This window comes from Megachile rotundata, chromosome 15 (assembly GCF_050947335.1).
Source record: "Megachile rotundata isolate GNS110a chromosome 15, iyMegRotu1, whole genome shotgun sequence".
In the NCBI taxonomy this organism is placed as follows: Eukaryota; Metazoa; Arthropoda; class Insecta; order Hymenoptera; family Megachilidae; genus Megachile; species Megachile rotundata.
Window position 1 is genome coordinate 7,548,926 of NC_134997.1, and position 26,429 is coordinate 7,575,354.

Sequence of the window (26,429 nt, forward strand, 5' to 3'; positions counted from 1 at the left end):
AATCCGCTAAAGTCGTCCAGTACGATTGAGAATACACCCTTAAGAATTCAAATGGTGAGAGCAGGGTTTACCGCGAAAATTCCCGAGAAGCTTGTCGCCTCGATAAACAAGAAACTATGTTTCCGGTAGAAGCAAACCACAACTTTCCACCCGTATATCCTCAACAACGTTTTGATCGAAGCTACCGATCGCCAACTTCTCAGCCGCTTTAACGGTTTATTCGGGAGAGAAAGAGAGAAATGGCGGAGCCGTTGTGTGATTACCCGCATGGGGTACATGGGGACTGCAAGAAAACACAATATTGCCCCGGGGCTATACGTGAGTGCTTCTATACAGCCTTAATGGATGGACCGATATCCTGAGCTACACCCTAAATATACACTCACGTCGATAAAAACATCGAAATATCTGATTTATACTTTCGCCTCGATTATCACCGACGAAATTGATTAACTTCTTAACTGCTCTGCTGATTTGATACAGTCGTTCTTGTAGTGAAGGATGTAGATCGACAAGTTTTAAGGGTGGGTACTTTTAAGGGTGGAATTTGGTCATTTTTTGAAATTCAGGAACACTTAGTACTGAAAAGTTGTAAAATTAAAAATTCAATCATTCAAAAGATTTAAAGTCTGAAAATGTAGAAGCCGAAAAAAATTGAAAATTTAAAAATGTGGACAAATAAAAGTTTGAGAATTTGAAGAGTCTTCAACAGTACTTTCTGTCTTGAAACTCATACTTGTAACAATTTGAAACTTTGTGACATTTCAATCACTATACTAGCAAATTCCAAAAACTACCCTGTGGTGTATGTAGAAAATAATTCTACAAATCAGTGAGTGAATTAAAAAATTCACCCCCTCAAAAATGCGTGAATTCAAAAATTCACCCCCTCAGAAAAAAATCCACACAGAAAATATGAAAATTCAATCCCCAAACTTTGAAATACAAAACCCACAGTCTTGAGATTCCCCTAAATCTCTCACGTAAGCAACTAGCAAAACACCCTATTCCATCTCCCAGTACCCTATTTCCGTTATCAATAATCACCGGCAACAGATCTCGCAAGTATCTCGAACAAAAATAGGTGATAGAAGAAAATGTTTGGAAGAAAATAGGATACGTCTCTCTGTTCCGAATAATTCTCGTTCGAAGCGGATATACGCGATTTTCGTGTATTCCGGGTGTACGCGTGTACATTCCGTTCCAGTACACGTACATGCGTTCAGTTTCGATGTAGGAACGAATGGAAGGGGCAAAGCCGGAGAATAGAATGTATATTTGGGAACAAATACAATTTGAATGAATTAGCAGTAAACTGGAAATGGGCAATCCAGGGTTACCTGACCCGCGGGTTACCGCTCTCTCTCTTTCATCCCCTTTTGTTCACTTTCACTCCTTTGGTCTTCTTCTTCTTCGTTTCCGTATACAATACCGTGCAAAAGTATCTCATTTATGTTGTATTGTTTGTACTGTATTTTTATCATTAATACGTTTATGTTAAATTATTATTAATTATATGTTGCATCGTTGTGGTTAATACGTTATTATGTTACTGTTTATTATTACTATTATATATGTCATTATTACTTATTATATATTATATAATTATATATATGTTATTATAAATATATATTATTATATGTATAAGTTATTGTTGGTAGTATATAGACTAAATTATTATCTTTATACGTTATGGTACACACTGAGTCATACGTTCATAAACTGCTGTCCCTGGGGGTGCGTAGCCATTAGGGGTTCGTGCAGTAATTTTTATATTAGCATTACATCCCCCAACCTTTCGTTTGTATTCAAATAACTCATTCAATCAAAATCCTACGTGGTCAAGATTTTTTTGTTATTTAACTAATTCAAAAATTGTGGGGTTGAAAATGTTCAAGAGGAAATTCTCAGAGTATACAAAAAGAACCCCTATAAATCATTATAATCAATTTTTATCGTTAGAAAATATTTTTTACTTCAAATTGATATCAGATAGTGAAGTGACCAAATAAATTTAATAATTCAATAATAATTTAATAATTTAATAATTCTTTCTTCAGTTAAAATGTCAATTACACAGACGATTAATAAATAATTTTCTACATGTCCATGTTTCTGTAAATATTTTGATATGTAATTTTGCTGCTTCTAACTTTATTTTAGATTTATTTTAACATCAAATGTCAAATTTTATTACCAAACTTTTATATCAATTTTTAAATATATTTTCAACATCATTTTTTAATAAATTGCAATTAATTTTTCGGTGCACATTTACATGAATTTTTAACGCATTGAACTTTTAAATAAAATTTTCGATAAATTTTTACATGAATTTACAAGTGCTTATATGAATTTTTTACATGAATTTTTACATAAATTTTTAGGTGAATTTTCGCATGAATTTTGACTTGTATTTTATATAAATTTTGAAGTGAATTCTTACTGAATTTTTTAATGAATTTGTAATGAATTTTTCACTCAAATTTTTACAGAATTTTTTACTTGAATTTTTATTTATAAACGAATATATAAATTTTTTATTTTATTACATTATATAAATTACATTTTATATAAATTTATCTAAATTTTATTATATAAATTTCACACCCAATACTTATCAATTGTTCTCCACAAAATTACAAATAAAAAAGTTACACTAATAATCTAATCTAATCTAATAGTCCAAATAATCTAAACTCCATTATATCATAACCTAGCAAATTTATTTTAAACGATTCTAATAAAATTCCAAATAAGAATACAACAGACTAAAATAGAAAAGAAAATACTTTTGAACGATATTGTATCAGTCGAATTGGTAGAAGCGTGGCACACCATGTTCTCCTTCCGCCATCTCGTTTTCTTCGCTCACCCCCACGCTATAAGCAAGCCCCAGCCGATCTAAACGATATTTTCGAAGGCAAATTCCGCCGCAACAGAGGGAAACATTGTACTTGGAGTGGTTTTCTCCTGCTGGTTACTTTTCTCGTCCCTTTGTCCTTTCTCCTTCGAGCGTTTCGTAAACAAAATTCACTCCCCTCGATGCCTACTTTGCGCCGCACCCTTTCCACTCCTTGGCCTTCGAGAGCTGTTCACTTATTTCGCACGTTGTCACGTTCGCGAGTTACTCGAAACATTCTGGAAACATCGGTTCTTATTTCAACTTTCCGACGTATTATTTCGACAATACTCTCCACTTTTAGAAACACAAAATATTCACCAACTTTATCTGCTACTCAAAGAATTTTAGTATTATTCAAGGTTATTTTGTCAAGGTTATAAACGACAAATGTTCATTTCACCACACATAGGTGACATCACATATAGGTGTCAGAAGCACAGAATATTCACCAACTTTATCTGCTACTCAAAGAACTTTTGTATACTTTCTTTTATTCAAAGTTATTTTGTCAAAGTTATAGTCACATGTGGTACACTTCATCACATATATTTCACATATAGGTGTCACACTCTTAAATTTCATGTACACGATAATTATGTATACCACTACTGTGAATGTCAGCTGAGTCATGTTTCAACAACTCATGTTTCTGTTCAGATTTCTTTTTGGCTAGACATAACACATGTGGAATGTTACACTTTCATGCAGTTCTCAGCTGAAATTTACGACTGAAAACAGTGTATGATTGACGTCTTTGGGCAATCAATTTCCGCACTGATTCAGTTAGCATTTCATGTTAACAGCAGCTAAACATCTGATGGTCCAGTTTCGTACATACACACATACATACACGCATATGCACATCTGCATATGTTAGCTATTTTTGAAGGTCGAAGACAATTAGCACATTACTATTTTGCACAAATTACGAGGTGGACTATGTGAGGTATGAATGAGGATCATACGTAGACAAATGTGGCGACATATGATGGCCAGTGACCTGATGTGATATGACGATCGATTGTCACATATTTGTACGTTTGATTATGAAAAATTGAAAAAGGCAAGTGGTTCTATTCATCTCAATGAATAGAAACAGTATTCCTGAAAGATTTACCCATATACACACATGTACACACATGTGCACACATGTACACAGATTTGCACAAACAGATGGATAGGTGGTTAGGCTAAGATGCCTTAAATTAAGAGTCTAACAATAAGTCTGACCCTAGAATGGTTGAAGAATGAGCACCGAAACTTGTACAACAAATTAACAAAATACTGTTACAATTAAATAATAAAATTCAAAACCCATCAAAAGCTAAAAATTCGCACCAGCACGAAAAGGAGTAAGAAAGCCAAAGGAAGCCATAATCAGATGAAAAGACGATCGTGGCATGTTTCTTCCTTTTGACGTCAGGCAAAATATTTCGAAAGTCCAAGAAAACGACGGTAAATCCAAGGCCGGTGTTTCCCGATATTTCACGGCAGGCCGAGTTCCAGCGATTTCCAGCAAAGTTCCGTGCAGGAAGTTAAGCGCCACGGCGTCCTTCAATTTCGGTTTTCACATAATTTATCCTAGCCACGGGTTCCGGCCAACTTCCATCGGCCAAAGTTTTCCCCTCGTTGAAATTAGTAGGTGTCCTTACCCTCTCTCTCTCTCTTTTTCTTTGTTCTCAGACATCCGTCTGTTGACATTTTCTCCGAGGACAACGTTTTAACACGACCGTTCTGTATCCGTGTCACGGAGCGACCACACCAGCCAAAGAAACTGGTAAACTCGTTGATCTTGCCTCTTTTCGGGATTAACGTTCCACTCCGGGATAAATAATACCGCTTCTGCTTGTTCGAAATTTATCGGGCTTTCTAATATCTGAATCGGGTAGATAGACTGCAGGATTCAGTTAATTTGGGTACAAATTTAATTTTGACTGATGGCGAAGATTGTTAAGAAAAATTGTTTAGCCAGGGACAAATTTTGAACACTAAACTTGAAAAGGTCCATCTATAATTTACATAAAAGGAACCTTGATATGAAATACATTTTAATTTCCTTTCTTTTAATGTTAGCTCAAATGTGGCTGACTGATGACACCAGATTTAGCTAACTGACACAGTTAAGAAATGAAACGATTTCTCAAAAATTTCACGAGTCTTTCTTCCGGCACCCCTGCCCACGACCGTCTCGCCGGGCATCCGATGTGCCCGTCACCGGATTAGACATGCCCCAAGAGAGTCACGGCGTACTTACGTTTGAAATATCGATTGTCAGGTGGTTTCGTGGCTCGATTCTCTGGCGGCGTCGAACGTGCCTTTGATTGATTCGACGCCGTCCACCCTGAGGAGAGAATTGTGTCGAGAAGAGTATTGTTATGCTAACTGAATCAGGATGACTTTCCATCGATCGAACCCGCCGATAAGGAACACTCGGGAATCACGAATTTTTCTATTTTCCGTGGCCCTCCTTTTTCTCGTATCCCACGTTCCCCCATTCCGATACGCGAATAAAGGAATCGTTTCGTTTTAGAGCCGTTTTCTTTTTCTTCTGCATTATATTCCAATAACATGGAGCACATGCTACACGGATGTTCCCGTACTTTGAACGCTGATGAGATTTCCTGCATATTCGCTGTCAAGTTTATTGTTCCTTCTAAATAGGGAAGCTACCCCGATTCGAAATTTAGGGATATGAAAATTGGGAATGGAGTCGGGGATATTCGATTGTCAGGATTTATTTAAATAATTATGTGGATGGTAATATTTCTCTTTTGTGAAGATGTGGAGTAGGACTTACAGGACTATTTATGTATGTATTAATTGTGTCACATGTGACATGTGAATGTGTAATATTATTGATTATTGTATCTGATAAATTTGTTCGTAAATGGAAATTGCCAATAAACTATTTCTTAAAACAATTGAGAACTTCATTTGTAAAATGTGGAATTGAGAAATTCATTTATAAAATTAAAATTCATGATTAAATGAATGAAATGATTAATAAAATAAATAACAGAAAAGTGATTGAAAGATTGTTTCAAGAAATGAATATAGAAAAAGTAATAGAAAAATCGCTTCAAAAAATAAATTAAGAAATTTGATTGTAAAATTTCGTAAAAAAATTAATTTAAAAATCTTGTTCAGTAATAACAAAGTAAATTAACTTTGATGGATTAAGTTATTCGTTGACACAATTAATTAATATTCTGGATTAAACATTTGATGTATCTTAGTAAACTTACTGCTAATTATTATTATAAAGTTTTGCATTATTCTACATTTTTTAATTATTATGAAATTTTGAAGATTAGACTAAATTTTTGAGTTATTTAAAATTTTTTAATTTTTATGAAATTTTGAAGTAGTCTAAATTTTTGAATTATTGTAAATTTTTTAATTATTATGAAATTTTGGAATAGTCTACATTTTTGAGTTATTACAAATTTTTTAATTAATGTGAAATTTTGAAATAGTCTAAATTTTTGAGTTATTGTAAATTATTTAATTATTAGGAAATTTTGAAGTAGTCTAAATTTTTTAGTTATTGTAAATTATTTAATTATTAGGAAATTTTGAAGTAGTCTAAATTTTTTAGTTATTGTAAATTATTTAATCATTAGGAAATTTTGAAGTAGTCCAAATTTTTGAATTATTGTAAATTTTGTAATTATTATGAAATTTTGAGTTGATCTAAAATTTCGAATTTTGTTAAATTTTCAAATTGTCCTAAATTTTGAAATGTTCTAAATCTCCAAATATTCCAAAGTTCCAAATTATTCAAAATTCGTGAATTATTGTAAACTTCCAAATTATTCCATACTTTGAAGTCTCCTTTACATCTGCTCTGTAATGTACATATGAAATTGTTTGAGACACCTGTATATAATCTGGTATTCCGCCTACTATGAATAATCCTAAACTCCGAATGAAGTATTCCTCCAACTCTTTACTCGCCCAACTTCGGAGTCTCGAACGCTGATTCTGAATTAAACTCAAACATACTTATTCATACATACATAACCGAGATACTCGCATATCTTACAATGTGGACTACTCTATTACCAGGTTAAACCGAAAGTTAGTAACTAATTGTTATTTGCCGTTATGCGATTAGGATTCCTTCTCACACTCCTTTTCTCACCTTGTAACGTTCTATGTAACTTCAACGAAAAAAATTATTCAAAAATATTGAGAATGTATACATATTAATAATAACTATTACATAACGTTCTATGTAACTTTAGTAAAAGAAAAATTATTCAAATATATTGAGAAGGTATACATATTAATATGTTAGGAATTATGTAACTTCAGTAAAAAAAATTATTTAAAAATATTACAAATATATACTTATTAATGTTAGGAATTATATAACATTCTATGTAAGTTTAGTGAAAAAAATGGTTCAAAAATATTGAAAATATATACATATCAATGCTAGGAATTTTTTATAAAAAAATTACTATATGAACTGATGAAAAAATTACAAAAAGTGAAATGCCATAGTAAAAATGTAAAAAAATTGCAAAATAAAATAAACGAGTTATCTTACCAAATTTTCACAATTTTCATTTGATATAATTAATTTTTGCCATCGCACGTAAATAAGTGGAATACGTAAGTTCGAATAAAATAATAAACAAGTTCCCTCAATTTCCACAGTGTAAAAGTCCAAATATTTTTGTCCCTGGGAACCAGGTGAAATTACCACGTGGCGAAAGGCGGAATTAACAGGTTTGTTTTTAAAGGTAGAATTTCGGGGCGGTTTCCTCCGTGTTTTCCGTTAATCCGATAGAAAATGGAAAGCAGCGTCTTCGCATTAGTCGTCGGGAAAATTCGCGCTGCTTACCCTATGAATAATGCACCTCTCCTCCGGATAAAAATCCTCGCCGCCACATACTTTCAGTTAATCCGACAGTTCCAAGTAGTTTTCAAATAGTTGCCGCGAACGTAAGTCAAGTCGAACTCAATCTCTGCATTATCCACTTTCGTCGGGTTATCATAGTCTCGGCCAGAGAGACTTTCCGTGTACGTAATCGATACGTGACGTAAGAGAGTCGCCGGAATTAATAACCGGCCGAGAGAGCGTGTCGCCCTTTGGGAGGGTGCGACTAAAATGTGATCGATCCTGGAACGAGAACTTCGTTGTTCCAGCAATTTCGTTCATGCTCGATAAATTCTCTCTTTGGATACCGTTCTTCGAAAAGAAAGACGCCGACAGTCGGATGTCGCACGTTCCATGCCACCATTTCGCCTGTTCGATTAGGCTAAACTCACCTAACAACTATTTCATCAAAAAATCGTAATACTTCATCCACTCGTAGATCCTTAAAATTACTGTCTTTGTTACTAAAATAACGTTAAATAATCCTGCAGAATGAAATGTGTGACTTTGAAATATATTATAATTCTAAACAGCTATGATGTGACACATTAGAGGATGTCACCTAACACCGCAACTATTTTCGTCAAAAAATCGTAACTCTTCATCTACATTTAGATCAATAAAATTACTGTCTTTGTTACTAAAATAACGTTAAATAATCCTGCAGAATGAAATGTGTGATTTTGAAATATATTATAATTTTGAACAGCTATGATGTGACACATCAGAGGATGTCACCTAACACCACAACTATTTCATCAAAAAATCGTAACTCTTCATCTACATTTAGATCAATAAAATTACTGTCTTTGTTACTAAAATAACGTTAAATAATCCTGCAGAATGAAATGTGTGACTTTGAAATATATTATAATTCTGAACATCTATGATGTGACACATTAGAGGATGTCACCTAACACCGCAACTATTTTCGTCAAAAAATCGTAACTCTTCATCCACACCTAGATCCATAAAATTACTGTCTTTGTTACTAAAATAATGTTAAATAATCCTGCAGAATGAAATGTACGACTTTAAAATATATAATAATTCTGAACAGCTATGATGTGACACATCAGAGGATGTCGCCTAACACCACAACAATTTTGTTAAAAAATCGTCTGCTTTTACTAACATAAAATCAGATAAAGACCTCAAAATTACACATATAAAAAAATAAAATTCAGACATTCAATTAAAACGCGAATTTAGCATTTACAATAGAAAATTTAAACACAACATGGACCCAACAAAAATGCCCTCATCTGCAGTTTTACATTTCAGTAATAAATTTACGATTCCGCATAATATTTGCTCGCCCCGAATTTTTATTACCGATCATATAATCCGCTGAGTCTGAATAAAAACGGAACATCCTGTACATAGCAATTTGACGCGGGAAACATCAACGATCCCGTATCTGACGATAATTATGCCCAATAGTGAAACACCATAAATTTCCCGGTGAAATCTGCCACTCTGACCTTATCTCATCGTGGTGTGGTGTGTTTCGTTCCCTCTGTTGTGCCCTATACGCACAATCCCCCAATTTCTCTCTTCCATATCGCGTACATGGCCGTACGCCGATGTTAAAACCGCGTGGTAAGCCTCGAGGGTAATTAGACTGCAGGGTAGATGATACAGTACGGAAAATTGAGGTATCGAACAATACGATGATCACACCCAGTCTCGTCAGGAAGCCTGTCTCTCTGTTTGTTCATCCGTCTGTTTTCTCCGCAGCAATTTCTCTATTATCATTCGCGTTGCTCTCATTCTTCGTTCGCGTTCTCCGAGACAGATATCGTCTACCATCGCACCATTCTCAATCAAGAATTCAGAATTTTTCCGATCGGGAATATAGACATTTGCGAGTTTGAGAAGGTGGGTATATACAGTTTTGGAAATTTCGGAAGATGCAATTAGAAAATATTGAAGGTCAAAGTGTGGCGATTAGAGAAGTAAATCTAGGAATGTGGGAAATTATTATTATCATTAAAATGACATGAAAAGTTGAGAAATTTATGGATTTAAAAATTCGAAAATCTCTGCTTTGTTCGAATCGCACATACCTTTCGAGGTCCATTAGTAACCTTCCAATGGAGTATAACGATGATAAAAAAATAAATGAACAATAACCTCGATCGTTCGAAAACTCATTAAAATCAGAGTCAGCGAAATGAAAAGGAAGTTTTCGTTGTAGTCGCAGAAATAATCGAAAATTCCTTACAATATCGACGAAGCCAGCTGTACCTTAGCCATCAATAAAATATTTACCCGTCGTGGAATTTCATTAGGCAAATACCGTGAACGACTATCTACGGAAAAGAATCGTGAAATAATTTACACTGGATCCATGCTACGAGACAATAATGCCGGGTAGAATTGAGTCGACACGAATGCTGTTGGAATACGCGAACGAGCCAACGTAGAGTGCATCGCTCAATAATTCAGGAGCAATAGTAGATCTTCTCGCCTTCTCTGTTTCCTCTCTCTCTTTCTCACTGCATAGTTCCATCGAAGCCTCTCGACTTTCTTGTCAGTCGTGTGCCAACTATTTTTCATACCATCGATACCGGTACATCTACGGAAAATCGCAGACGAAACAAGGAAAAGTTTCGGAAATAGCGAGAGTACGACGTTTTCTGATCAGTTCTATATTAACCTCTTAGGCACAGGTGAACTTTATGTGGTGCCTCTCTGTACGGCAATGTTCAACTGGAATTACGCATACATAGCATTACAATGTGACACAATGCTAAATTATAATTCTTCTTAAACAAATATATACTTTTTAAAATAACTTCTTCAGAATACTAATTTGAAATGTACATACACGTATATTATAACGATGATTGGAACCTTTCACTACTTCAATCAAGTATAACACGTTTGGATTATAATTATAATTAAAAAAATTACACACTTCATTATTCTTCCTAATTTTATTGTCATTAATATTAAACATTTCACAGACTAATTTCAAATGTACATGTACATCATACAATTAATTCAAACCGTTCATTATTGCAATTAAATACAACTCTTTAAATTATAATTAATACAAAAATGAATAAAGTGCCTCTTTATTTCTTCTCATTTTTATTACTAGTACTGAACGCTTTAAATACCCTGTTTAGAAATGTAATGTACATCATTCGTATCAATACCTTCCATCTTTTCATTAGGATATAACTTCAGATTACAACTAATAATTAACTGGATGAAACGTCTTTACACCCAATCTTATTCTCCCTATGCCTACTGTTATTAATACCGACACTTTATATGCAGTCTAATTTCAAATGTACATATACATTATACCATTCGTATTAAACCTTCCATTGTTTCAATTAAACATAACTTATTCAGCTAAAAGCTAATAAAAGGCTAATAAAACAGTCGCGAGTACTATTATCTCAGCCGTAGGAATCTCGATTAATTCCGTTAAGGGTAGCTGCTATCGCTATAATAAAAATCTAACGTATATTCATATCGTTTCGGTAATTCGCTCGTCTGCTCCCAGTTAACAATTTCTAAGAAACGATTAGCATAGCTCGTGGTCATGCAACTGCACAGATTCGCGGTCATATATCCATACAGATTCGCGGTCATATATCCGGACATATTCGCAGTCGTATCTCCGAAAAGATTCACGGTCATATACCCGGACACCGCAGTATCAATAGTGGATCTACCAAACAGTCAAAATGACTGGTTTCAGTTTTTACATTTGCATTACAAAATTTTGTAGCCGTGCTTTTGTCAGAGCATCCGTCGTATTTTGTTAAAATAAAGAACGGGTGTATATGTTAGTCGATGCTTCGGTATTCACTTATTTATTTTTCCGCTTCATTTTCAATTTAAAAATAAATCCGCGTTTGTCCATTCTGACTTCCTAACATGGCCCACGCGGATTTACATTTTTCCACGAATTTTTATTAAGCTGCGTTACTTTTTTATTTTTATGCGCATCGGTTTTTTCCTGTTACATTTGGTTAGAGTACTACCTGTCTATCTACTGCACAGTTTTGCATTTTTGGTAGCATTTTTTTGTAATTTCGTAACCATGAAAATAGCAAGCACGAAAGGGTTTACAAGATGCATATTCTGTTGAGTTTCTCCTTCGCAAGGGTGAATATTTTACAAAGTATCATGCTCTATAAAATACTGGACGTATAAATTAATAACTTTGTAATATCTTAGTTTTCTTAAAAAGTATTCGGAAGTTAAGAAAGTAAAGAAAAAACAACCCCTTCATTAAGCGTGAAATGTGTCTTTATTTTAGAGGAACGTAATTTCGATCGCGAGGATCGATTCGTTTATATCGACGTCGCGAGCAAGTTTTAACTGGCAAAATCTATTCCTGTACGTGGTGCACATAAATAAGAAAGTTGCGAAAGTTAAAAAGTTGAAAACGGCGAAGGTTGGAGGAGGCCGGATTTATCACCTCGACGTCTTCGAAGCAAGGTGCGCGCAAAGCTTCGTTTCCTTCCATCCCCATTTTTGTTTATCGCCGTCCCGTCAAACGAACTGCTATTCACCTCCGAGTTACGCGAAAATTTACAAAATCAATACACCGACTGATGCGTTTTTCATTTCTTCCCGTCTACGATCTTTTGATTTAACCCTTAGCTGCGCTGCAAATATTCTTCGTGATATAACAGAGCATCTTGGCGATGTACAAAGAGTTTATAACCCGTTTTATCTCAATTTGAGGAACACCTCGAAATTTAGTATTTTAACTAAATATGATATTATGATGTTGCACTTATTTTTGTTATTAACTTTTTATGTATTGTTTACATTTTTAAAATATAAATCAAATGACATTGTTGTAAATTTGAATTGAATTTAAAAACGAGGATATATAAATAAACACTCTAGACTGTTTTTTACAAAAACTGAAAATTGTGACAATTTTAAGTAAAACAGTATGCAAACGAATTAACGAATTTAATTTCAATTGAATTTGCATAAAATTGAGTTACATCACGATTGAATTGAATTTACGTTAGTTCAATCGAATTTACACTGCAGTCGAACTAAATTTGCATTACAGCAGGTTTATAATCGATATTCATAATTAGCCATAGTTTATAATCAATATTCGTAATCAGTGTTAAACAGATAATTAGGAAATTGATAGTAGACGAGGTAAAATTAGAACAAAATTGATGTTTAGTGGCAAACGTTCGATGTATACGATACTTTAATATATCGCCGTATTCTATATATCAACGTTAAAATATTTGATAATGAATATCGCGGAAGTGGATCGATACAAACAGAACGATACACCGAATAAGCTTTAATATTGCTGATTGAAAAGCTGAATCGTTGAATGGCTAGTCTATCCAGCCAATGATTTCTCTATGAAAACGTTCTCCTTCCCCTCTGTTCAAATCTCGGTTTACCACCATAACCACCAAATATTAGCCAGAGAAATACACATTCAACCTGCAGACAGATCTTATAAAAACCATCCTTCTTTTTCTCTGCAAACTTTTTTTAATATCCTTTCATTTAACTCGTCAATTTTTTCTTTCATCGCCACGTTTCATTTTTTAATATCTCTGATGATACTCTTGAACGTTACATTAAAAAATAATGTAATAGTAAACGATAAAATTATTAACGTTTTATGCACGATAATTTCACGTTCAAGCAATCAGTATGAAGTTTAATAATCAAGGTTTAATTATAGTAATGAAAATTCAATTGTAACTTATTAACACAAAAAATGCAATCACACAAGAAAATAATTACACGTTTTAATTTTCTAAATTAATTTATCAGTCTATGAAATCTGCTCACAAACTTTTTAAAATTAAATTGCAAATTTTTAAAGTTAATTTATAAAATGTAATTACTAATTTATAAATATTTTTAACTGATTTCAACATTGTGTTAATTAGTTTACCAATTTAATCTACAGTTTTATTAATTGGTGTATCAATTTAAACTTTCTTAATTAGTTTATCAATCTTTTAATTGATCTTAAAATTTTGTTACCCAGTTTAGTAATTTTTTTAAATGATCAAAGATATTATTAATTATTTTATCTATTTCTTAAATTGATCTTAAAACTTTCTTAATTAGTTTATCAATTTTTTAATTGTTCTTAAAATTTTGTTAACTAGTTTAGCAATTTTTTTAAATGATCAAAGATATTATTAATTATTTATCCAATTTTTAAATTGATCTTAAAACTTTCTTAATTAGTTTATCAATCTTTTAATTGATCTTAAAATTTTGTTACCTAGTTTAGTAATTTTTTTAAATGATCAAAGATATTATTTATTATTTTGTCTATTTTTTAAATTGATCTTAAAACTTTCTTAATTAGTTTATCAATCTTTTAATTGATCTTAAAATTTTGTTAATTAATTTATCAAATTTTAAATGCATCTTAAAACATTGTTAATTGTCCCAACAATTTTTATAATCGATCATAAAATTTTGTTAATTAATTTTTCAATTTCTGAAATTATAAAAATTTTGTGTTGCCTTTCACATTTTTTAACCGAGTTAAATTTTTTAAAATGAATTTATGTCTTTTAAAAGTAATATATTTGTCGTTGCTGTTATACAAAACGTACTTGTATTGATATACCGTTCGAGTTGTAAAGGATAAACTAAAAAGCGCAGTAAATCACAATTAGGTAAGGAAAAAGAATAATTTGTAGTTAAAAGAGTAATGCAGGGCCGTTTCTCAATCGAGCGACAAGAGAAAGCGAATGAAACCGCGGTAGCAGGATGGCCAGGGTGAAACAAAAACCATTTTGTCGCGATAATTTTCACCGCCAACGCATTTTACGTCGAGCCGGTGAAAAACAGTGAGCGAACCACGCGACGAATCACCATGGCAAATGACAATTTCGCGGTGCAATAAAGTGCCGTCGAAACGCTCGGAAAAATTGCGTTTAACGTTCAACGAATTCCACGATACATTCGGGGTGTTTCAAAGTTAAACGATCAAACTTTCCCCGTTACGTTTGACGAGGGAAGAAAAAGATGTTGTACGAATGTGGCTATTAAAAAATTGTGGGCACGTATGCGTGTGTGGTCCATGAGAGAAACTTTTGTATTTATTGCGGAAACTTACGGGTAAATTGTGAAATTTGGAAATTTGAGAGTTGTGAGCTTGGAAATTGGAGAACTTAGACAATTTTAGTATTTGGAGATTTGGAGATTGGGAAATTTGAAGATTTAAGAATTTAGTAGTTTAGGAATTTGGTGGTTTCAGAATTTGATAATGTAGGAATTTCGAAATTAAAAAATTTGACAATATAGGAATTTGGAAATTTAAGAATTTGACAATTTAGAAATTTGAAAATTTAAGAATTGGGTAATCAAGAAATTTGAAAATTTAAGAATTTGATAATTTATAAATTTGGAAATTTAAGAAATTGATAATTTATAAATTTGGAAATTTAAGAATGTAACAATTTAGAAATTTGAATATTTAAGAATTTGACAATACAGGAATTTGGAAATTTAAGAATTTGACAATTTAGAAATTTGAAAATTTAAGAATTGGGTAATCAAGGAATTTGAAAATTTAAGAATTTGATAATTTATAAATTTGGAAATTTAAGAAATTGATAATTTATAAATTTGGAAATTTAAGAATTTAACAATTTAGAAATTTGAATATTTAAGAATTTGACAATACAGGAATTTGGAAATTTAGGAATTTAATAATACAGGAATTTTTAAATTTAATAATTTCGTAATTGTGAAAATTCTTCACTACAGAATGTGTTTATCTGTCCTCATTTGCACTGAATACAAGCGTCTACGTAAACTTCCATGTCACAGACCTTCATTTGCTAGAAACTTCTACATTTATGCTATTAAATTAGATTACCAGTTAAACCGTATTGATTCTGGATTAGCTCAGAAGCTTCCCTCTTATTCGTTAGTAACAAGCTGACGTTCCGTATAGTCGTGAGCAACGGTGTAAACATCATGACGTCACTATCGATAAAGATACTATACGGGTCTAATAAGTTTACAGGTTGCGGACGTTTCAGTGTTAAATAGTTCTAGATTGACAACACTCTGACAATAAATAGAACGAGTTGCTTTTTTTTTTTTTTATTTTCTTTAGAGCGTTTGTTATGAAAATTGAACATGTACGTATGATTTTAAAGCGATACAGTTTTCATAAATCAACTGTTTCGATCAAATTTTACAAAATTACTAGATATATAAATAATTTTGCAAAATTTGATTGCAAAATTTTTCCAAGAGTTGACATTTATCTAAACAGTCACCCTTGCGAAGTGCAACCTGAATATGCATCTTGTAAACCCTCTCGTGCTTGCCATTTTTATGGTTACGAACTTACAAAAAAATGCTATCAAAAATGCAAAACTGTGCAGTAGATAGACAGATAGTACTCTATCCAAATGCAACAGGAAAAAACCGATGCGCATAAAAATAAAAAAGTAACGCAGCTTAATAAAAATTCGTGGAAAAATGTAAATCCACGTGGGCCATGTTAGGAAGTCAGAATGGACAAACGCGGATTTATTTTTAAATTGAAAATAAAGCGGAAAAATAAATAAGTAAATATTGAAGCATCGACTAACATATACACCCATTCTTTATTTTAACAAAATACGACGGATGCTCCGACAAAAGCACGGCTACAAAATTTTGTAATGCAAATGTAAAACCTGAAACCAGTCATTTTGACTGTTTGGTAGATCCACTGTTGATACTGCGGTGTCCGAGTATATGACCGTGAATCTTTTCGGAGATACGACTGTGTAACATCCCGGGAAGAGTTTTTTTTCATATATGACAGTCCTATGCTCAATTTCATTACCCACTGTGAGAATAGTTAGTTACCGACAATAATAGACTATTACCGACAGTACATTATATACCAATTACCTTATGTATTCAGTTCAGCGGTCGGTAACTGATACATATATATATTTATTTTATTTTCAATAATTGTTCTATGTTTTCAATCCAAAATGAGTAATATGTTTCATTAAACTATTCAAATGTTAAGTTAATTTATTTAAAACAAGTTAATGTATTATTTTATAGGCTATTGTAATAAATGTATTCCGCAATGCTATGTGCCTACGTGCCGCGAAGCTAGCCCCGAATTTCCTGGAATTCTCGCGTAGTCTTAGAGAAGGATAGAAATACATTTTACAATTGCGATATTATTAATTATCAAAAACTATTAGCTAAACAAATCAGTTACTACATATCAAGCGTACTGATATTATGTTATCTAGAATTAAAGTCAAACGTTAGTTTATTGCAATATATGTTGTAAATTATAATATTATTCAATGGAATGTTCTAGAAGCATCCTATGCTTATACATTTAGCTCCGATCCGTATAGAAGTCGTGCACAGCGTATAGAAAGAGATAGAAAATGCAATTTGATTAAAACACTATTAAATTACTATTTTTATATTAGAAATGTAAACCATAATGTAGAATGCGATATTTATAATGTAATTAAACCGTTCGTTTGTACAATTAATGTCTAATTACGAATTTATAAGACAATATTATATTTCGACGTTATGGGGGTTTTCCGAGAATTCGCTAGGCTGGCGAGTATAAAAGGCCGAGCGGAGCTCGCCAAAATGGCAGAACAGTTTTCGAAGTCGAGCCAGCTAGAAGTCTTCAGATAAGTATAACCGGAACAGTTTTCGCTGTCAAGAGCCGCAACGAATCTTAATACTTGACTGGTAAAGCGGGTATACGCCATTTGGATACTTGGTCGTGGGTCGTTCTAGTAGCTAGCTAACGCAGGCTCCCCATTCAAACGGTCTCGTATCTGAAACTCCGCTAGGAGAGTGCTATACTTTGCGCCAAGAAAGGCTAAGATATCGAAAGGATAGCTCTCAGCTACTCATATTTGATTTTACATCGGATTGCTAACGCGCCATCAGATTCTCGGAGCTCGCTCTGGGTCGTTTCGTAGCTAGCTAACGCAGGCTCCCCATTTGAGCGGCTTGGTCTCTGAAGCCCGTGTCTTTTGGGTGGCAGTTCAGCAATTACGATTTTATAATTAGAATCAATTGATTTGCTACCCTGTTGGACTTACATTGTTCACCTTTTCCTGTATCGTTGGGTCGTTCTAGTAGCTAGCTAACGCAGGCTCCCCAATTAAGCGATCTGGTTTTGGTTGTCAGTGTTCGTTTTGACGAAAAGGGTCATGTACAATTAGTTGTCGAGTCAGACTAAAAGAGTAACTGTTCCGAGGTAATAATTCATTTAGATTCAAACAAATTTTGAACTTGAATTAATAAAAGAATATTGTTCTGTCATCAGCGTAATCTCAGTAGTCGACTACACCGCGTTAGATATCAGATAAAATCATTAATCTGTCTAACTTTGCGAAAGCGTATTTAGGTACACTTAGAGAATCACACTTAGGTCGTGTTCCTCGCCGCGGTAGACTATCACGCGCTAGTATTAATAATTTCGTAAAAGATTTTTCATTATATAAATTATAAACGTATTAATCAATATAAACTTTGTAATTGCGATAGCGTTCGAAACGAGAACTGAATAATATAGAATATCGAATTCAATTAATTATCTAAAAGCGAAGTTAGCTTCATCCGAAAACAGACTTAGGTACGATCTAATATAAAGTATTACCTAGCGAGAGTCATTTAGTTAGATTCATAATTATCTATTACGTATTGCTCAATTTGCCAAGTTCTGTTATTTCTATTATTAATATTATATCAAATCTATTCTAGTTTCTTTAATCAAACCAGTATACTTTTCATATTTTGTTATTTGTTACTTGTTATTTGTTAAATTCATCATCTTCGTTATTTTATTGAATAAACCCTTATTGTTGAAAGATATTGACCTGTGGATTTCACTCCTTAACCGCACTCCACACGAATCCCACAATCTTTAGATTTAGTTATTTTCCAAAACGAGTCGTTTAATTGGTAAAAGCCGCTCTTTACCTTCTTAGCGCTAGTAACTATCTGAACTTAGGTTCCAGAGTCGTTACACGTTCTAATAACAAATAAAATTTTTTTGGTGACAGCGGTGGGATATAACAGGCATGGGTCATTGAACGTAGCTGCAGATACGTGTCACTGATCTCCTGTGTGGTAAGAGAACTTTTCTCTGCGGAGGTCAAGATCATTCATATCTAAAATAAAGAATAGGCAATTGAAAAGTATATACATAAAGAGGAAAATATAAAAGAAAAAAAAAAAAAACATATATAATAAATAATACATATATTAATTAATTAATTATAGTAGATTAGATTTTGTTACTCAAAATGGAGAACGAATCAGAAGCTCAGGAAGGAAGTTTAGGAATTCAGTCAGAGAGCACTACTCTCCCCGTTCCTCAGATTAGTATACGGGACGCAGCAGATATTGTGCCTACATTCGACGGCCATAATATTCCTTTGTATCAATTTACAAAAAATTGTCTGAATGCAAAGAGCATTATTTCACCTCACGCCGAGTACGGTTTAGTTCAATTAATCAAAAATAAATTATTCGGACAAGCGTCTAGAGTCATTTCAAGCGGAGATTATAATACTATTGACGAATTAATTAATGTTCTAAAATCACGCTTTGCACCGCTATATACTTCGTACCAATTATACGGTGATCTCTCTAAAATTGCGCAAATGCCAAATGAAGCAGTAGTAGACTATAGTAGTCGTGTTTCGAGTCTTTTACTGCAAATCAAAAATTGTAATGAAATAGAGCAACCGCAGTTAGCGCCGCAATATAACAAAACCGCCGAGACAAACGCAGTTAGGGCATTTCTAACAGGTCTAAGGTCAGAAATTTACGGTAGGCTACGAAGTCATGAATATATATTCTTAGACGACGCGATTAGCGCAACGATTCTCGCCGAAGCAGAATTTAGGGAAAATCAAGTTCGCTTAAAAATGGCAGAAGATTACTCTCGCGCTAGTAGTTATAGGCGTCCGAATTATATACCAGGGTCTCAGCAGACGGCTAGGATACAGTGGCAGCAAAAATTCTGTCAACACTGCCAAAGGTTAGGGCATAGAACGCAGGATTGTCGAAATGTAAATCAACCGAGAAGACCATGGACGGAAACTAACCAAGGACAACCAGGGCCACAACATGCAGCCCCAAGTCCAAACAGTCAGATAGCTAGCCAAAGTATTCTTAGAAGGCCTCCAGTAGCTAAGCCTCCTCCTCCTACTTGCTCATTTTGCAAAAATATTGGGCATACTATAGAACAATGCAGGAAAAAAGCATATCAAGATAAAAAGACTGAGCAGGTGCGTAGTAGAACAAATTTTATAATACCTACTAAAGTCATTAAGAAACCTCCTAGCATCGCAGTAAAGAATAGAATTTTTCAAAACGGGTCAGCCTTACTTATGATCGATACGGGATCTGATTTAAATTTAATTAAAGAATCGTCATTAGCACACCCTACACAAATTTATACAGATGTCTGTTTGCAATTAAGTGGTATAACTAAAGGGAAAATTTCTACAATAGGGTACATCAAAATGAAGATATTTAACCACGAGACGATATTACACATTGCCGAAAATTTGCCGATTGAACAGGACGGAATCCTTGGAAATGAATTTTTTCAAAACACCGAAGCAGTCATTAATTATCCAAAATCTATTGTGATTACCAAAGACTTCACAATACCATTTGAAGATCCAGTAATCCATATACAACCTAGGGAAAGAGACGTGATTCCAATTAAAGTCTTAAACACTAATGTCAGCACCGGATACGTTCCTAAATTAAATATAAATTCCAAATTACATATCGGTAACGCTATTGTCACTAATAGAAACGGAGTAGCATTCATATACGCAATTAACGTTTCCTCTGAAGAAATTAAAATTCCTATGCCAGAAGTAGAATTACAACCATTTGAAGAATCACCCATCGAAAATTTACCTTCACCAGATACACCTAGGGTACAAAAATTATTTAATCTATTACGCTTAGACCATTTAAACTCCGAGGAAAAATCTAGTGTTGAAAATTTAATCAGACAACATGCAGATAGATTTAACTTGCCCGGGGAAGATTTAGCAGCAACAAATAAAGTACACCACCGGATCATTACTACCAATGATGTACCAATTAACGTTAAACAATATCGATACCCACAATGCCATAAAGAAGAAATTAATAGGCAAATCGACGATCTCCTCCAAAAGGGTATAATAGAACAGTCAACATCACCCTACAATTCACCTCTGTGGATTGTACCCAAAAAAGAAGATTCCCAAGGCAAAAAGAAGTGGAGACTGGTAATTGACTTTAGAAAATTAAATGAAAAAACAATTGGCGACGCATATCCTCTTCCTAACATCACCGACATCTTGGACCAATTAGGAAGTGCAAAATATTTTTCAATTTTTGATTTAAAATCAGGATTTCACCAAATTCCTATGCATCCTGACGATAAAAGTAAAACTGCATTTTCAACCCCCTATGGCCATTACGAATTCAATAGAATGCCGTTCGGACTGAAGAACGCACCGGCCACTTTTCAAAGACTAATGGACAATGTACTATCCGGACTTCAAGGGATAGAAATATTCGTATACCTAGACGATATAGTAATTTATGCCAGTTCACTTAGGGAACACGAAATCAAATTTCACAAGCTAATGGAGAAGCTAAGAGATGCCAACTTGAGCCTACAGCCTGACAAGTGCGAGTTTTTGAAAAAAGAAGTGACATACTTGGGCCACATCATCGATGAAAGCGGAGTGAAACCAGACCCCAAAAAAATAGAAGCAGTAGAGAAATTTCCAGTACCAGAAACAGTCAAAAATGTAAGGCAGTTCCTAGGACTCTGCGGGTACTATAGAAGATTTATAAAGGATTTCTCGAAGATAGCCAAACCACTGTCGGACCTGACTAAAAAGGAGCGGAAGTTTGAATGGACACACCTCCAACAGGAAGCCTTTACCATCCTTAGGGAAAGCTTGTGTAAAGAGCCAATCCTAACGCATCCTAACTTCAACAAACCATTTAATATTACTACAGATGCGTCAGGTATTGCAATTGGAGCCATCCTCAGCCAGGGTGAAATTGGAAAGGACCAGCCTATCGCGTATGCTTCAAGAGTTCTTAACCCTGCTGAAACACGGTACTCAACTACGGAGCGAGAATTACTTGCCATAGTCTATGCAGTACATCATTTCCGCCCATACGTCTACGGAAGGAAATTCTTTCTCATCACGGACCACAAACCTTTGGTCTGGCTGAACAGTGTCGCTGATCCAACGTCAAGGTTATTACGCTGGCGAATAAAACTAAGCGAATACAATTATGAAATTAAATATAAAGCTGGAAGTTTGAACGCAAATACGGACGCATTATCCCGTAATCCCGTTCAGACGAAAATACTACCAGTCAATTCTAAAAGACCTCGACCATCAACCACAAGCACTGATACCAAAAGGGAAATCAAGAAGACGAAGAAATGGCATCAATATAAAACTCGTCCACGAGATTCCACTACAACTAGCTCCAGAGAAATTAAAAGAAGGAAACAATGGCACCAATACAAAACCCGACCACGAGAATCAACAACCAGTTCGCAAGAAATTAAAAAGAAGAAGAAGAAATTTCACCAATACCCTACACGTCCATTAGAAGACATAAGTACTGATCAACTACCAAATAAAAGAAGAAGAAAAATGAAACAAGAAGAAACCTCCGACGAGTCAAACTACTATGATACAGACGATTCAGACGAGGAAATGACTAGCCAAAAAGGAAATGAAGATTTTAAGATGGAAGTACAAGCGGAAATACATCCACCACCCTCAGAATTTAAAGTAAAAACTCCGCCACCATTAATTTTGAGGAAAAATGATCCTGTAGTAATTGGGGAAGAAATAGAAGAGTTCAATGAAGATACCATAATTCCCAAACACCTATTCAAAGATCCTCCTAAAATTAACGCCGACTCTTCCTCTCCAACACCCCAGGAAGAAGAAACTCCTCCTATTACACCTGAAATATTAAACAAAACCGGTCCAGTAACTCCTATTAAAATTAAAAGAGAAGATGGAGAACTTACTGTTAGCAAAGCAAGAAAACCGAAAATAACAGAAGAGATAGTGAGTTCTATAACAGAAGTTAAAGATCATCTTTGGACTAGGAAGGGACCAGTAGCAGTATTCTGGAACTCTCAGGGAAATCCTCTTGACCCTGAATCGGAGCTGTTTATTAAAAGAAGGAAGATCAGACCAGCACCTAGGAAAGAAATTATACAAATTAAGCTAAAGAAACAATGGTTGTTTGGCGTAACAGTAACATCAAAGAAGGAATTACCACAAATTCTTAGGAAACTTGCGTTACTCCTTCGAAAACACAAAATTATTGACATTAGCTTACCAAATGATAAATATCTTAGAAAATTAGTATACATAATCTTTGCTGACATACCCATTCGAATCACAATTTGTACAGGTGATATTAAGACTCCGTCATTTGAAGAAAGAATTCCCATTATCCAGGAAAATCATACTACACCCACTGGGGGACATAAAGGAATAAGAAAGACTTATCACCGTGTTAGAGACAATTATTACTGGAAAAATATGAAAAAAGACATAGCTGATTTCGTTAAAACTTGTATAGATTGTCAGAGAAATAAGCTAGTTCGTGTCAAAAATAAAGAACCGATGGTCATTACAGACACCCCATTGGATGCATTTGACAAAGTTTCATTAGACATATTAGGACCGTTACCTTTAACTTCAAAAGGGCATGGTTATATACTGACAATCCAGGATAATCTAACTAAATACTCCATAGCAGCACCTATTGTATCGATAACTGCAGAGGATGTTGCCAAAGCATTCACTGAGCACTTCATTTGTAAATTTGGTTGCCCCAAAGCAATTTTGACGGATCAGGGGACATGCTTTATGAGTTCCTTGATGAAAAAGCTCGCAAAAATATTCCACATTCAGACATACAGAACTTCATCCTTCCATCCTCAGTCAAACGGTTCTCTAGAAAGAAGCCATCAAGTTTTAGTAGAATATTTAAAACATTTTCTCACTCAAGAAAAACAATGGGACGATTGGTTACCACAGGCAATGTTCTCATATAATACAAGTATACATGAAGGAACTAAATTTACGCCTCACGAATTGGTATATGGCAGGAAAGCGCGGCAACCATCAAACTATCCAGTTGAAGAAGAATTATGTACATACCCGGATTACGTAGACAACCTCATCACAAAATTACATAATTTCCGAACCACTGCGCGAAACAATTTAAAATCATCAAAATATCGTCAAAAATATTACTACGATAAAAAGATTCGACCCATACAATACGAAACAAACGAAGACGTATTTCTTCTCAACCCACCACGAAAAAACAAATTAGAGAAAGAATACTCTGGTCCATACAAAATTACAAGGACCATAGAGCCAAATAATGTAGAGTTGCAAATCGGTAGGAAAAACAAAAGGCGAATCGTTCATAAAGATCGCATTAAGAGGGCTCATCTACCAATAAGAGATCAAGAATCAATAGTAAGATGAGCATGCGCGTAACCAAGGGTGAAGTAATTCAAATTTCCCGCACTTCGAATTGCGTCAGAACGCAAGAGTGCAGTGAACCGCTCGAACCGTATAAATCACTCCAATAAATATCAGACAAATTCGTGAAAAAAATGGTTCAAAACATAAACGTATTGAACGCAATTTGCGTAAAAGATATTAACTTATCATTCTTCTTCAAATATAACCCATTAATGGGCAGACTATGCTTAAATTGCATAATCGGGGCACACCCGGAAGCGAAAGAGCAATGGTGGAGCATAGGCAAGAATTAATTTTCTAATATTATTTTAACTAATATGATTTGATATACATATATAAATATATATATTTGTACATATAGGCTCACATTTTATGGTAAAACAGGATTACGCCTTGCAAAAAAGTTGTTGCATAGCTTGTGCGAATATAATATCCTACACAATGCCAGCAATAGCTTGCAGCGAATGCAATAATAAAACTGCTACTATGGACATAAATGACATCGAGGCATATAATAACGGAGTAATGCTGAATATAGAGGAGACATATCCAGTTATCGAAGCGGAAAATATTGGGCTTCAAAATTAATTATATATATATATTTTTGTGTTTATCTATATTTTATAAAGAAAGAGAGAAATTTTAATTTTTGTAATATATAAAATAAATTCTTTTGTTATTTACGGATAAATGATGGTGTATAAATCATTGTTACCCATACTATTAAAATTAATTAAGAAAAAAAAAAGAAGAAAAGAAAGGAAACATATAACATATATAAATTAAACACGTGCTATTGCAATATATTCTACGATACTTCTACAAAACGACGCCATATTAATTATTGTAAAAATGGCGAGAAGAGCAGGCAGACGAGCCGTGTTGAGAAATTTGAGGAAGAAAATACAGAAAAATTTGAGCAAGGTAATCCAAAAACATATAACATATATACATATAAAACTAAATAGAACAAATTATCATATAATTTAGGAGGAGTCCACTAATAAGTGGAACCTGATTAAAATTGAAATTCCTGACACCCCGTACAAGGATTATAAAAAAATAAGCAATCCTAAGGATCCAAGGCGGGAATATTGGAAGTTGTTATGGCTGTTTGGGCAGGGAGCTGCGTCACCCAGAAATAATGAAGACAACTGCCGCTGTACAAAATGTATTATCTACAAATTTGCCAAACAACAGTCTCTGGAGGACCAGAGACCTTCATAAGGGGGAAGGTGTAACATCCCGGGAAGAGTTTTTTTTCATATATGACAGTCCTATGCTCAATTTCATTACCCACTGTGAGAATAGTTAGTTACCGACAATAATAGACTATTACCGACAGTACATTATATACCAATTACCTTATGTATTCAGTTCAGCGGTCGGTAACTGATACATATATATATTTATTTTATTTTCAATAATTGTTCTATGTTTTCAATCCAAAATGAGTAATATGTTTCATTAAACTATTCAAATGTTAAGTTAATTTATTTAAAACAAGTTAATGTATTATTTTATAGGCTATTGTAATAAATGTATTCCGCAATGCTATGTGCCTACGTGCCGCGAAGCTAGCCCCGAATTTCCTGGAATTCTCGCGTAGTCTTAGAGAAGGATAGAAATACATTTTACAATTGCGATATTATTAATTATCAAAAACTATTAGCTAAACAAATCAGTTACTACATATCAAGCGTACTGATATTATGTTATCTAGAATTAAAGTCAAACGTTAGTTTATTGCAATATATGTTGTAAATTATAATATTATTCAATGGAATGTTCTAGAAGCATCCTATGCTTATACATTTAGCTCCGATCCGTATAGAAGTCGTGCACAGCGTATAGAAAGAGATAGAAAATGCAATTTGATTAAAACACTATTAAATTACTATTTTTATATTAGAAATGTAAACCATAATGTAGAATGCGATATTTATAATGTAATTAAACCGTTCGTTTGTACAATTAATGTCTAATTACGAATTTATAAGACAATATTATATTTCGACGTTATGGGGGTTTTCCGAGAATTCGCTAGGCTGGCGAGTATAAAAGGCCGAGCGGA

The 26,429-nt window shown here is 33.8% G+C and overlaps 1 protein-coding gene across 22 annotated transcripts in view; it reads right to left on the reverse strand.

The window, feature by feature from the left end:
- LOC100878152 (protein muscleblind) overlaps positions 1 to 26,429 on the reverse strand; it is a 491,425-nt gene that overhangs the window by 247,295 nt on the left and 217,701 nt on the right. The window lies entirely within an intron of this gene.